The following is a 15,877-nucleotide window of genomic DNA, read 5'->3' on the forward strand; positions in this document are numbered from 1 at the left end:
CGTTAAGATTCTATGACTTTTAGGGGGTGTTTCCACCTGTTTTCTAAAATAACGCAAATTTTCTCAGGCTCGTAACTTTTGATGGGTATGACTAGACTTGATTAAACTTATATATTTAAAATCAGCATTAAAATGCGATTCTTTTGATTCCATTTTTTAGAATTTTGGTTACCATTGAGCCGGGTCACTCCTTACTACAGTTCGTTACCACGAACTGTTTGATAGAAGGGGGAAGCTTATATCCTAGCTTGCATGCATATATTGCACCTTTTCGCGTCAGTTATTCACATTCTATTTCTTCTAAATAGCAAAATTTTCTAAAAAAGTAAAATAAGAGTACAATTTATATTTTTCTGACTCAGGAGGGCGATACTCAATCTTGATTTTGCTTCACTTGTAATTCCTTTGCATCAGGTAATCTTTGTGTAACGTCAAGTAATTGTTTTCAGAGCTGAAAACTTGTGACTAACTAGAAGTTAAGGACAATTACGGATTATAAAGGTAATAGCCATGAAGTGACTACATGTCATCAATCAAAGCTCATGAGGAAGACCCTGCTAGCCTATATGAATTTTGCCATTTTGAATGTATGTAAAACCTCTTTGAATATTCGAAATTACATCCATAGGCATTAAATTTGAGAAATGTTGGAGGCACAGGACACGGCATACGTTCTAATGGTGTGTCAAAAGAAGAATGGAAAATGGTTCAAATAGTCGTGAGTGCCTCATGATTCACGCTTTAGGTACCTCTAGCGCATTCTAGCGTGAAATTTGCTGTTGAAGATACAGAAAGCACATACCTCTAAACTGCTCATCAACTGCAGGGTAAGTGCTCACATTCGGGCAATTATATTCAATAATAGGTTCAGTTGCTTTTGCAGAAATAAGAAATTTCCTGTTATACAGATACATTGTATTTCTGTTAGTGTACGAAAGTTGGTACAGAAAGTTCGAACAGATTACGTGATAAAGTTAAAAAGATAAGTCAGGGGAATTCTAAGTCAATGAAGACTAACAATAAATAATTTATTTATTTGATAAAAAACACCAATAAAATTTACTTGCAAATAGTAATAAAACGAACAAACATTTTTGACTGAAATTACCTATTGACTTCAGCCTGAGTAATATTTGACGAAACTCCTGTAATTGCATGGAATATTCAGATCACGGTGTAAATTTTGGGCTTCCAAAATATACGTTTGCCCTTGAGCTTTGTTGATGGTGATTGCTAATCGAACATTCCCTGTGTCCCGGTCGTCATTTATATATCCCCCCTGTGCCCCCGGCGTACCCGTTGCAGCTGCGTCCCTGTGTCCTGGTCGTCATTTATATTCCCTGTGTCCCGGTCGTTATTTTGTGTCCCGGTGTCCCAGTCTGTAATTTCTCTTTGAGTGTCCCGGTCATATCTATATATAAGCGCCACCCCAACACCTAGTTGGTGGGGGAGCTTCGAAGTTAAGGACTAACTAGAAGTTAAGGACAATTACGGATTATAAAGGTAATAGCCATGAAGTGACTACATGTCATCAATCAAAGCTCATGAGGAAGACCCTGCTAGCCTATATGAATTTTGCCATTTTGAATGTATGTAAAACCTCTTTGAATATTCGAAATTACATCCATAGGCATTAAATTTGAGAAATGTTGGAGGCACAGGACACGGCATACGTTCTAATGGTGTGTCAAAAGAAGAATGGAAAATGGTTCAAATAGTCGTGAGTGCCTCATGATTCACGCTTTAGGTACCTCTAGCGCATTCTAGCGTGAAATTTGCTGTTGAAGATACAGAAAGCACATACCTCTAAACTGCTCATCAACTGCAGGGTAAGTGCTCACATTCGGGCAATTATATTCAATAATAGGTTCAGTTGCTTTTGCAGAAATAAGAAATTTCCTGTTATACAGATACATTGTATTTCTGTTAGTGTACGAAAGTTGGTACAGAAAGTTCGAACAGATTACGTGATAAAGTTAAAAAGATAAGTCAGGGGAATTCTAAGTCAATGAAGACTAACAATAAATAATTTATTTATTTGATAAAAAACACCAATAAAATTTACTTGCAAATAGTAATAAAACGAACAAACATTTTTGACTGAAATTACCTATTGACTTCAGCCTGAGTAATATTTGACGAAACTCCTGTAATTGCATGGAATATTCAGATCACGGTGTAAATTTTGGGCTTCCAAAATATACGTTTGCCCTTGAGCTTTGTTGATGGTGATTGCTAATCGAACATTCCCTGTGTCCCGGTCGTCATTTATATATCCCCCCTGTGCCCCCGGCGTACCCGTTGCAGCTGCGTCCCTGTGTCCTGGTCGTCATTTATATTCCCTGTGTCCCGGTCGTTATTTTGTGTCCCGGTGTCCCAGTCTGTAATTTCTCTTTGAGTGTCCCGGTCATATCTATATATAAGCGCCACCCCAACACCTAGTTGGTGGGGGAGCTTCGCCCCCCCCCCCGCAGGCGCGAAGCGCCACCCCAACAGCTAGTATATATATATGTTTTAAACTACGTTTGCCCCTGAGCTTTGTTGATGGTGATTGCTAATCGAACATTCCCTGTGTCCCGGTCGTCATTTCTACATCCCCCCTGTGCCCCCGTTGCAGTTGTGTCCCTGTGTCCTGGTCATCATTTATATTCCCTGTGTCCCGGTCGTTATTTGTGTCCCGGCGTCCCAGTCTGTAATTTCTCTTTGAGTGTCCCGGTCGTCATTTGTGACGTTAGTCGACAGACAGACACACAAACAAACAACTTATTTTTATATATACAAGATTATTTTTATATATATATATAGACTAGTTGGTGGGGGCGCTTCACGCCCCCCCAAGCCCCCCGCGCACGTAAGTCGTTACGCGCCATAATAGTCACGCACCATTGTAGTTGTGTCCCCGTGTCCCACCTGTGAATATATATATATATATATATATATATATATATATATATATATATATATATATATATATATATATATATATATATATATATATATATATATATATATATATATATATATATATATATATATATATATATATATATATATATATATATATATATATATATCTATATTCACAAGTGGGACACGGGGACACAACTACAATGGTGCGTAACTATTATGGCGCGTAACGACTTACGTGCGCGGGGGGCTTGGGGGGGGGGGGCGTGAAGCGCCCCCACCAACTAGTCTATATATATATATATAAAAATAATCTTGTATATATAAAAATAAGTTGTTTGTTTGTGTGTCTGTCTGTTGACTGACGTCACAAATGACGACCGGGACACTCAAAGAGAAATTACAGACTGGGACGCCGGGACACAAATAACGACCGGGACACGGGGAATATAAATGATGACCAGGACACAGGGACACAACTGCAACGGGGGCACAGGGGGGATGTAGAAATGACGACCGGGACACAGGGAATGTTCGATTAGCAATCACCATCAACAAAGCTCAGGGGCAAACGAAGTTAAAAACATATATATACTAGCTGTTGGGGTGGCGCTTCGCGCCTGCGGGGGGGGGGGGGGAAGCTCCCCCACCAACTAGGTATATATCTTCTATATATATAAAAATAAGTTGTCTGTCTGTGGATGGATGGATGGATCAGGTGACGTCACCTGAAAAAACTGGATCAGGTGACGTCAAAACTGAAAAAACTAAAAAAAGGCAAAAACTACAAAAAAAACTAAAAACTAATAAAAAAAATAAAAAAGCTAAAAAACTAAAAAAACTATAAAGGTAAAAACCAATAAAAAACTAAAAAAAAAACTGAAAAAACTAAAAAAAGGCAAAAACTACAAAAAAAAACTAAAAACTAATAAAAAAAGTAAAAAAGCTAAAAAACTAAAAAAACTAAAAAAACTAAAAAAAGGTAAAAAACTAAAAAAAATAAAAAATAAAAAAAAACTAAAAAAAGGAAAAAACTGAAAAATAAGCTAAAATAAAGGTAAAAACCAATAAAAAACTAAAAAAAAAAAGGAAAAAACTAATAAATGACGACACTCAAAGAGAAAGCGACCAGGACAAAAGGAATGTTCGATTAGCAATCAACAAAGCACCGGGACACAGGGAGTATAAATGACGACCAGGACATAAGTAAAAAAAAAAAAACTATCTATATATATAAAAATAAGTTGTCTGTGGATCTGTGGATCGTGGATCAGGTGACGTCACCTGAAAAAACTGGATCAGGTGACGTCAAAACTGAAAAAACTAAAAAAAGGCAAAAACTACAAAAAAAACTAAAAACTAATAAAAAAAATAAAAAAGCTAAAAAACTAAAAAAACTAAAAAAAGGCAAAAAAAACTAAAAACTAATAAAAAAGCTAAAAAACTAAAAAAACTAAAAAAAAGGCAAAAACTACAAAAAAACTAAAAACTAATAAAAAAAATAAAAAAGCTAAAAAACTAAAAAAACTAAAAAAACTAAAAAAAGGTAAAAAACTAAAAAAACTAAAAACTAAAAAAAACTAAAAAAGGTAAAAACTAAAAGAACTAAAAAAGAAAAAAATAAATGACGACACTCAAAGAGAAAGCGACCAGGACAAAAGGAATGTTCGATTAGCAATCAACAAAGCACCGGGACACAGGGAGTATAAATGACGACCAGGACACAAGTAAAAAAAAAAATTAACAAAACTAAAAAGAAGGTAAAAACTACAAAAAAACTAAAAAGAAAAAAAAACTAAAAACTAATAAAAAAACTAAAAAATCTAAAAATCTAAATAAACTAAAAAAGAAAAAAAAAGGAAAAAAATAAAGGAGAAAAACAAAACTAAAAAACGAATGTATATACAGACCGGTACACCGGGATACAAATGACGACCGGGACACAGGGAATATAAATGACGACCGGGACACAGGGACACAACTACAACGGGGACACCGGGGGAAACAGGGGGATATAAATGACGACCGGGACAAAAAAACTAAAAAGAAAAAAAAACTAAAAACTAATAAAAAAACTAAAAAATCTAAAAATCTAAATAAGCTAAAAAAGAAAAAAAAAGGAAAAAAATAAAGGAGAAAAACAAAACTAAAAAACGAATGTATATACAGACCGGGACACCGGGATACAAATGACGACCGGGACCCGGGACACAGGGAATATAAATGACGACCGGGACACAGGGACACAACTACAACGGGGACACCGGGGGAAACAGGGGGATGTAAATGACGACCGGGACACCGGGACAGGGAATGGTCGATTAGCAATCACCATCAACAAAGCTCAAGGGCAATCATTAGAATCATGAGGTATAGATCTGAATACAGATTGTTTTCCCATGGACCATTATATGTTGCATGTTCAAGAGTCGGTAAACCTGACAATCTATTTATATGCAAAGACAATGGGACAGCAAAGAATGTTGTATATTCGCAAGTTTTACGTAGTTAAAACCATATATATATATCTATCTATATTCACAGGTGGGACATAGGGACACAACTACAATGGCGCGTAACTATTATGGCGCGTAACGACTTACGCGCGCGGGGGGGCTTGGGGGGGGCGCGAAGCGCCCCCACCAACTAGGTGTTGGGGTGGCGCGAAGCGCCACCCCAACAGCTAGTATATATATATATATATATATATATATATATATATATATATATATATATATATATATATATATATATATATACTAGCTGTTGGGGTGGCGCTTCGCGCCACCCCAACACTTAGTTGGTGGGGCGCTTCGCGCCCCCCCAAGCCCCCCGAAGCGCGTAAGTCGTTACGCGCCATATTAGTTATGCGCCATTGTAGTTGTGTCCCTGTGTCCCACCTGTGAATATAGATAGATTTATATATGTGTTTCAAACTAAGTAAAAATTGCGAATAAACAACATTCTTGGCTTTCCCATTGTCTGTGCATATACAAAGCCGTATGTACTAATAATGACGTCATATGCAAACGCTCTTTTTACAAACAAACAAACATGCATCCACACAACTCGTTTTTATAAAGATAGATAGATAGATAGATACAATACAAATTAACTGCGTAAAACTTGCGAATATACAACATTCTTCGCTGTCCAATTGTCGCTGCGTATAAATACATTGTCAGGTTTACCGACCCTCGAACATGCAACGTACAATTGTCCATGGGAAAAACAATCAGTATTAAGATCTATACCACATTTTTCTAATGATTGACCTTGAGCTTTGTTAATGGTGATTGCAAATACTAATCGAATTGGGAATTGCAATCTTTTAAATTGAAAAAGCAGATCCGTTGGAATCATGGGAATGCGAGGAATAAGAACAGCCTCACCCTCATAAGGCCCTGTCAAGATTGTGGCCTCTATTAGGTTTTCCATTGTTTTTTTTTACGGCAAGTCGCGTGCCATTGCAAAGCTTTGGTGGGTTGATATTTCTTAAAAGTATTATTGGTACGCCTATTTTTAGTTGTAGCACGTGTGGCGGAAACCCTGAAGGATCTATGGAATTTAAAAATTCAGATGGATAATTAACCGCTTCATTTGGTTCCAAAACTGTGTCGACTGACTTGTAAAGGACTGCCTGGTCTCGAATCTTGGTCAAAACAATATTGTTGATTTCGTGGACGTCTATATTTTTGGGTGCGAGAATCACTCTTTCACTTAGCCATTTATTATTTTTATAATTTTTTAGAATATTCGGAAATACTTTTTCAATCAATTCATTTTTGGACGTCACTAAATTACAGAAATCAGCAGGTAGTTGTATACGTCCTGAAATTGAGTCTACTGTTTGACCAGAGTCATCGTTTTGCAATCGGACACGCATATTTGTAGTTAATTTTAATATTTTTACGTGTGCCCATAAATTAGAATTTTTTAGGCAAGCATTCATTTCGTCTGCAGGAGTTAAACTACGTAAAAATTGCGAATATACAACATTCTTGGCTTTCCCATTGTCTCTGCATATACAAAGCCGTATGTACTAATAATGACATCATATGCAAACGCTCTTTTTACAAACAAACAAACATGCATACACACAACTCGTTTTTATATAGATAGATAGATAGATAGATACAATAAAAATTAACTGCGTAAAACTTGCGAATATACAACATTCTTCGCTGTCCAATTGTCGCTGCATATAAATAGATTGTCAGGTTTACCGACCCTCGAACATGCAACGTACAATTGTCCATGGGAAAAACAATCAGTATTAAGATCTATACCACATTTTTCTAATGATTGACCTTGAGCTTTGTTAATGGTGATTGCAAATGCTAATCGAATTGGGAATTGCAATCTTTTAAATTGAAAAGGCAGATCCGTTGGAATCATGGGAATGCGAGGAATAAGAACAGCCTCACCCTCAAAAGGCCCTGTCAAGATTGTGGCCTCTATTAGGTTTTCCATTGTTTTTTTTTACGGCAAGTTGAGTGCCATTGCAAAGCTTTGGTGGGTTTATATTTCTTAAAAGTATTATTGGTACGCCTATTTTTAGTTGTAGCACGTGTGGCGGAAACCCTGAAGGATCTATGGAATTTAAAAATTCAGATGGATAATTAACCGCTTCATTTGGTTCCAAAACTGTGTCGACTGACTTGTAAAGGGCTGCCTGGTCTCGAATCTTGGTCAAAACAATATTGTTGATTTCGTGGACGTCTATATTTTTGGGTTTGAGAATCGCTCTTTCACTTAGCCATTTATTATTTTTCTAATTTTTTAGAATATTCGGAAATACTTTTTCAATCAATTCATTTTTGGACGTCACTAAATTACAGAAATCAGCAGGTAGTTGTATACGTCCTGAAATTGAGTCTACTGGGAGCTTTCCGTTTCCAATTGTCAGCAATTGATCTGAAAATGTTTGACCAGAGTCATCGTTTTGCAATCGGACACGCATATTTGTAGTTAATTTTAATATTTTTACGTGTGCCCATAAATTAGAATTTTTCAGGCAAGCATTCATTCGTCTTCAATGGCTCTGGTGGTGCAGCCAATAGAGGAAGTTTAACTTTTCCTGAGGCGCAACACATTCCCATTGTTTCACCATTGAATTTCAAGGCCTTGCAATAGGGACAAATTTTAGACATTGTCCCGATTTGAACACATCTACTCAAGCTATAATCATCGACTGGGTTGTACCTGAATGCCAGGCGATAACTTTCAGGTTGCTCTGATAAATCGGCACGCTTTCTTTTCTTACTTTCTGTATCAGCAGCAAGCCTGATTTCTTGCTGTTCTTGTGATTCCTCGGCACGCTTTCTTTTCTTACTTTCTCTATCAGCAGCAAGCCTGATTTCTTGCTGTTCTTGTAATTCCTCGGCACGCCTTCTTTTTTCACTTTCTCTTTTAGCAGCAAGTCTGCTTCCGCGTTGCTCTGGTAGTTCCTCGGCACGCTTTCTGTTCTTTTTTTCTCTATCAGCCTCAAGCCTGTTTCCTTGCTGTTCTTTTGATTCCTCGGCACGCTTTCTGTTCTTTCTTTCTCTATCAGCCTCAAGCCTGTTTCCTTGCTGTTCTTTTGATTCCTCGGCACGCTTTCTGTTCTTTCTTTCTCTATCAGCCTCAAGCCTGTTTCCTTGCTGTTCTTTTGATTCCTCGGCACGCTTTCTTTTCTGACTTTCTCTATCAGCAGCAAGTTTTTTGGCATAGACTCTTTGAGCATCTTCATCGGCTTTTGCCATGGTAAGTTCATCAGTCATTGTAAACTTAAACATTAATAGATTTCTACGTGAACATATGTCTTAAATATCTTGAATGACGTCACCAACAAAGCAAAAATAACGACAACTAATTTCATGACGTCAGTCAACACAGAAACATGACGTCACCTGATCCACAGATAGACACACAGACAGACAACTTATTTTTATATATATAGAAGATATATATATACTAGCTGTTGGGGTGGCGCTTCGCGCCACCCCAACACATAGTTGGTGGGGCGCTTCGCCCCCCCAAGCCCCCCGCGCGCGTAAGTCGTTACGCGCCATATTAGTTACGCGCCATTGTAGTTGTGTCCCTGTGTCCCACCTGTGAATATAGATAGATTTATATATGTGTTTCAAACTACGTAAAACTTGCGAATATACAAAATTCTTGGCTTTCCCATTGTCTGTGCATATACAAAGCCTTATGTACTAATAATGACATCATATGCAAACGCTCTTTTTACAAACAAACAAACATGCATACACACAACTCGTTTTTATAAAGATACTACAACATTTTTCTAATGATTGACCTTGAGCTTTGTTAATGGTGATTGCAAATGCTAATCTAATTGGGAATTGCAATCTTTTAAATTGAAAAGGCAGATCCGTTGGAATCATGGGAATGCGAGGAATAAGAACAACCTCACCCTCAAAAGGCCCTGTCAAGATTGTGGCCTCTATTAGGTTTTCCATTGTTTTTTTTACGGCAAGTCGCGTGCCATTGCAAAGCTTTGGTGGGTTGATATTTCTTAAAAGTATTATTGGTACGCCTATTTTTAGTCGTAGCACGTGTGGTGGAAACCCTGAAAGATCCACGGAATTTAAAAATTCAGATGGATAATTAACCGCTTCATTTGGTTCCAAAACTGTGTCGACTGACTTGTAAAGGACTGCCTGGTCTCGAATCTTGGTCAAAACAATATTGTTGATTTCGTGGACGTCTATATTTTTGGGTGCGAGAATCGCTCTTTCACTTAGCCATTTATTATTTTTATAATTTTTTAGAATATTCGGAAATACTTTTTCAATCAATTCATTTTTGGACGTCACTAAGTTACAGAAATCAGCAGGTAGTTGTATACGTCCTGAAATTGAGTCTACTGGGAGCTTTCCGTTTCCAATTGCCAGCAATTGGTCTGGTTTCATGTTGCTCTGGTAGTTCCTCGGCACGCCTTCTTTTTTCACTTTCTCTTTTAGCAGCAAGTCTGCTTTGGCGTTGCTCTGGTAGTTCCTCAGCACGCTTTCTGTTCTTTCTTTCTCTATCAGCCTCAAGCCTGTTTCCTTGCTGTTCTTTTGATTCCTCGGCACGCTTTCTTTTCTGACTTTCTCTATCAGCAGCAAGTTTTTTGGCATAGACTCCTTGAGCATCTTCCTCGGCTGTTGCCATTGTAAGTTCATCAGTCATTTTAAAGTTAAACCTTAATAGATTTCTACGTGAACGCATTTCTTAAATATCTTTAATGACGTCACCGTCATAACAAAAATGACGACAACTAACTTCATGACGTCAGTCAACACACAAACATGACGTCACCTGAAACTGAAAAATAAAAGAGAAAAAGAAAACTAAAAAAATATGAATAAATATATATAAAAATAAGTTGTTTGTGGGTTATGTCTGTCTGTCTGTCTGTCGAATGACGTCGTGTTTGTCCGCATATGACTTCTGAATTATTTCACACTAATACAAAAGAAGAAAAAAAACTAAAAAAGGTAAAAACTACAAAAAAAACTAAAAAGAAAAAAAACTAAAAAAGCTAAAAAACTAAAAAAAACTAAAAAAAGGTAAAAAACTAAAAACTAAAAAAAACTGAAAAAACTAAAAAAAGGCAAAAACTAAAAAAAAACTAAAAACTAATAAAAAAACTAAAAAAGCTAAAAAACTAAAAAAACAAAAAAAACTAAAAAAAGGTAAAAAACAAAAAAAACTAAAAACTAAAAAAGAAAAAACTAAAAAAAGGAAAAAACTGAAAAATAAGAGAAAAAGAAAACTAAAAAAATATTAATAAATATAAAAAATATAAATATAAATATATATAAATTAGCAATCAATAAAGCACCGAGACACAAATGACGACCGGGACACAGGGAGTATAAATGACGACCAGGACATAAGTAAAAAAAAAAACTAAAAAAACTAAAAAAATGGTAAAAACTACAAAAAAACTAAAAACTAATAAAAAAACTAAAAAATCTAAAAATCTAAATAAACTAAAAAAGAAAAAAAAGAAAAAAGGAAAAAAATAAAGGAGAAAAACAAAACTAAAAAACGAATGTATATACAGACCGGGACACCGGGATACAAATGACGACCGGGACACAGGGAATATAAATGACGACCGGGACACAGGGACACAACTACAATGGGGACGCCGGGGGGCACAGGGGGATATAAATGACGACCGGGACACCGGGACACAAGGAATATAAATGACGCCCGGGACACTCAAAGAGAAATCACAGACTGGAACACCGGGACACAAATGACGACCGGGACACAGGGAATATAAATGACGACCGGGACAAAGGGACATAACTACAAAGGGCGGGGGGCACAGGGGGATATAAATGACGACCGGGACACCGGGACACAAGGAATATAAATGACGCCCGGGACACTCAAAGAGAAATCACAGACTGGAACACCGGGACACAAATGACGACCGGTACACAGGGAATATAAATGACGACCGGGACACAGGGACATAACTACAAAGGGAACGCCGGGGTGCACAGGGGGATATATAAATGACGATGGCGACTCAGGGAATGGTCGATTAGCAATCACCATCAACAAAGCTCAAGGGCAATCATTAGAATCATGAGGTATAGATCTGAATACGGATTGTTTTCCCATGGACCATTATATGTTGCATGTTCAAGAGTCGGTAAACCTGACAATTGCGTAAGTCGTTACGCGCCATATTAGTTACGCGCCATTGTAGTTGTGTCCCTGTGTCCCACCTGTGAATACAGATAGATTTATATATGTGTTTCAAACTACGTAAAAATTGCGAATATACAACATTCTTGGCTTTCCCACTACTGGGAGCGTTCCGTTTCCAATTGCCAGCAATTGATCTGAAAATGTTTGACCAGAGTCATCGTTTTGCAATCGGACACGCATATTTGTAGTTAATTTTAATATTTTTACGTGTGCCCATAAATTAGAATTTTTCAGGCAAGCATTCATTTCGTCAGCAGGAGTTAAACTACATTATACAACATTCTTGACTTTCCCATTGTCTGTGCATATACAAAGCCGTATGTACTAATAATGACGTCATATGCAAACGCTCTTTTTACAAACAAACAAACATGCATACACACAACTCGTTTTTATATAGATAGATAGATAGATAGATACAATACAAATTAACTGCGTAAAACTTGCGAATATACAACATTCTTCGCTGTCCAATTGTCGCTGCATATAAATAGATTGTCAGGTTTACCGACCCTCGAACATGCAACGTACAATTGTCCATGGGAAAAACAATCAGTATTAAGATCTATACCACATTTTTCTAATGATTGACCTTGAGCTTTGTTAATGGTGATTGCAAATGCTAATCGAATTGGGAATTGCAATCTTTTAAATTGAAAAGGCAGATCCGTTGGAATCATGGGAATGCGAGGAATAAGAACAGCCTCACCCTGAAAAGGCCCTGTCAAGATTGTGGCCTCTATTAGGTTTTCCATTTTTTTTTTTTTTTACGGCAAGTCGCGTGCCATTGCAAAGCTTTGGTGGGTTGATATTTCTTAAAAGTATTATTGGTATGCCTATTTTTAGTTGTAGCACGTGTGGTGGAAACCCTGAAAGATCTATGGAATTTAAAAATTCAGATGGATAATTAACCGCTTCATTTGGTTCCAAAACTGTGTCGACTGACTTGTAAAGGACTGCCTGGTCTCGAATCTTGGTCAAAACAATATTGTTGATTTCGTGGACGTCTATATTTTTGGGTGCGAGAATCGCTCTTTCACTTAGCCATTTATTATTTTTATAATTTTTTAGAATATTTGGAAATACTTTTTCAATCAATTCATTTTTGGACGTCACTAAATTACAGAAATCAGCAGGTAGTTGTATACGTCCTGAAATTGAGTCTACTGGGAGCTTTCCGTTTCCAATTGCCAGCAATTGATCTGAAAATGTTTGACCAGAGTCATTGTTTTGCAATCGGACACGCATATTTGTAGTTAATTTTAATATTTTTACGTGTGCCCATAAATTAGAATTTTTCAGGCAAGCATTCATTTCGTCTGCAGGAGTTGATCTAGGTATTATAGGTAATGTTTGCCTGAAATCTCCCGCAAGCAATATTAATGTGCTGCCAAAGGGTTTCGACTTCCCTCTCAAATCTTTCAAGCATTGATCCAGAGCCTCGAGCGATTTTTTGTGTGCCATTGTGCACTCATCCCAAATAATAAGTTTGCATTGCTGCAATACTTTACCCATCCCAGATGATTTGGAAATATTGCATGTGGGAGTTTCTGTAGAATGCAAATTCAGAGGCAATTTCAAAGCGGAATGAGCAGTTCTTCCACCAGGCAGCAATGTTGCGGCTATTCCGGACGACACAATTGCCAACGCTATATCATTTTTTGATCGAATTGATGCCAGAATCAGTTTTATCACAAACGTTTTACCAGTACCTCCTGGCGCATCCAAAAAGAAAATTTCTCCAACGTTGTTATCGACGCAATGCATTATCGTATCATAAATGTCTTTTTGTTTCGACGTTAACTTGGAAATGTTATTTTGTACATACGACAATAGATCACTCGTACTGTAACTTTGTTCACGATCCAATTCTACACATGTCGAAACAGCAGCGATACGGTTAGGCGAAGGCATTCCCAAATCCTGAAGAGGTTTGTTTGCCATACGTACGCACAAATCTTCTATAATATCTAAAGTGTTGTTATAAATTTCTGATGTAAAATCAAAAGCCATATCTGACGTCTCTAACTGTTTTCGATGGAGTATATCTTCGGACATTTTTGACTTATTTTTTTCCCATAACTCTGTAGGAGCTGATGGAGAGCAAGTTGTTAAAATGATGCCAAACAATGCACGAATTTGACTTGGGGTTGACGTTTCGCACGCGTCATTGATGCAGTTATCCCAGTGTTGGTCATTCTCCAATAAATTCAGAGCTTGGCATGCACTACGGTAAGTGTCATGTATAGTACCGTTTACAGTTCTCAAATACTCAAAGGATGTCAGACCGGGTACATTCACCAAAAGCAGGCGTAGAAAGAAGCATTCATTTTGATTGGGGTGAACGGTGTAGTCTTCCTATCGTGGTATCTTTGAAGATGGTAGGTTGGCCGTCGACTGACTGGCTTCACTATGAAATACATATCGCCGAACCTTTGTTTTTTTTAACTAAAATCTGGTAGGCATTGATGACCTTATCCAAGTCAAAATCCCAAACCCAATCATCATCGCTATCATTTTCAGTTTTGATATGTTTTGACTCTCGCTGTCCAGGTGGATCTTCATCTAACTGCGCGGTTTTGCGTTCTTTAGCCTCAAGCCTGTTTCCTTGCTGTTCTTTTGATTCCTCGGCACGCTTTCTTTTCTGACTTTCTCTATCAGCAGCAAGTTTTTTGGCATAGACCCTTTGAGCATCTTCATCGGCTTTTGACATTGTAAGTTCATCAGTCATTTTAAACTTAAACATTAATAGATTTCTACGTGAACATATATGTCTTAAATATCTTTAATGACGTCACCGTCATAGCAAAAATGACGACAATAAAATGATGCCAAACAATGCACGAATTTGACTTGGGGTTGACGTTTCGCACGCGTCATTGATGCAGTTATCCCAGTGTTGGTCATTCTCCAATAAATTCAGAGCTTGGCATGCACTACGGTAAGTGTCATGTATAGTACCGTTTACAGTTCTCAAATACTCAAAGGATGTCGGACCGGGTACATTCACCAAAAGCAGGCATAGAAAGAAGCATTCATGTTGATTGGGGTGAACGGTGTAGAGAAGAAGCATTCATGTTGATTGGGGTGAACGGTGTAGAGTCTTCCTATCGTGGTATCTTTGAAGATGGTAGGTTGGCCGTCGACTGACTGGCTTCACTATGAAATACATGTCGCCGAACCTTTGTTTTTGTAACTAAAATCTGGTAGGCATTGATGACCTTATCCAATTCAAAATCCCAAACCCAATCATCATCGCTATCATTTTCAGTTTTGATATGTTTTGACTCTCGCTGTCCAGGTGGATCTTCATCTAACTGCGCGGTTTTGCGTTCTTTAGCCTCAAGCCTGTTTCCTTGCTGTTCTTTTGATTCCTCGGCACGCTTTCTTTTCTGACTTTCTCTATCAGCAGCAAGTTTTTTGGCATAGAATCTTTGAGCATCTTCATCGGCTTTTGCCATTGTAAGTTCATCAGTCATTTTAAACTTAAACATTAATAGATTTCTACGTGAACATATATGTCTTAAATATCTTTAATGACGTCACCGTCATAGCAAAAATGGCGACAACTAACTTCATGACGTCAGTCGACACAGAAACATTTTTTTGTAGTTTTTACCTTTTTTAGTTTTTTTCTTCTTTTGTATTAATGCTAAAGCCAAAGTTCAAACCTGGAGCCTCTCGGACCTAGAACCTGAAACATAACGGTTTACCAACTCAGCTACTTCGGCTTGAATACATTCGTTTTGAGCAGCTTCCTCGGGTGTTGCCATTGTAGGTTCTTCAGTCATTTTACAATTAGAAATTTCTCTTGCAACGGTCTTCTTACAATTAAAAATTTGTCTTTGAACAATATTCTTAAATACCTGTGTCCTGGTCGTCATTTATATTCCCTGTGTCCCGGTCGTCATTTGTGTCCCGGTGTCCCAGTCTGTAATTTCTCTTTGAGTGTCCCGGTCGTTATTTATATTCCCTCTGTCCCGGTCGTCATTTGTGTCCCGGTCTGTAATTTCTCTTTGAGTGTATTTTCTTTTTAGTATTTTTTTAGTTTTTTACATTTTTTCTTTTTTCAGTTTTCTTTTTCTTCTTTATTTTTCAGCTTCACTATGAAATACATATCGCCGAACCTTTGTTTTTTTTAACTAAAATCTATATAATATATATAGAAGATAGATACGTCAGTTGACAAACATGACGTCAGTCGACACACAAACATGACGTCAGTAGACAGACACAAAGACAACAACTT

This window comes from Artemia franciscana, chromosome 5, assembly GCF_032884065.1.
Source record: "Artemia franciscana chromosome 5, ASM3288406v1, whole genome shotgun sequence".
Classification (NCBI taxonomy): Eukaryota; Metazoa; Arthropoda; class Branchiopoda; order Anostraca; family Artemiidae; genus Artemia; species Artemia franciscana.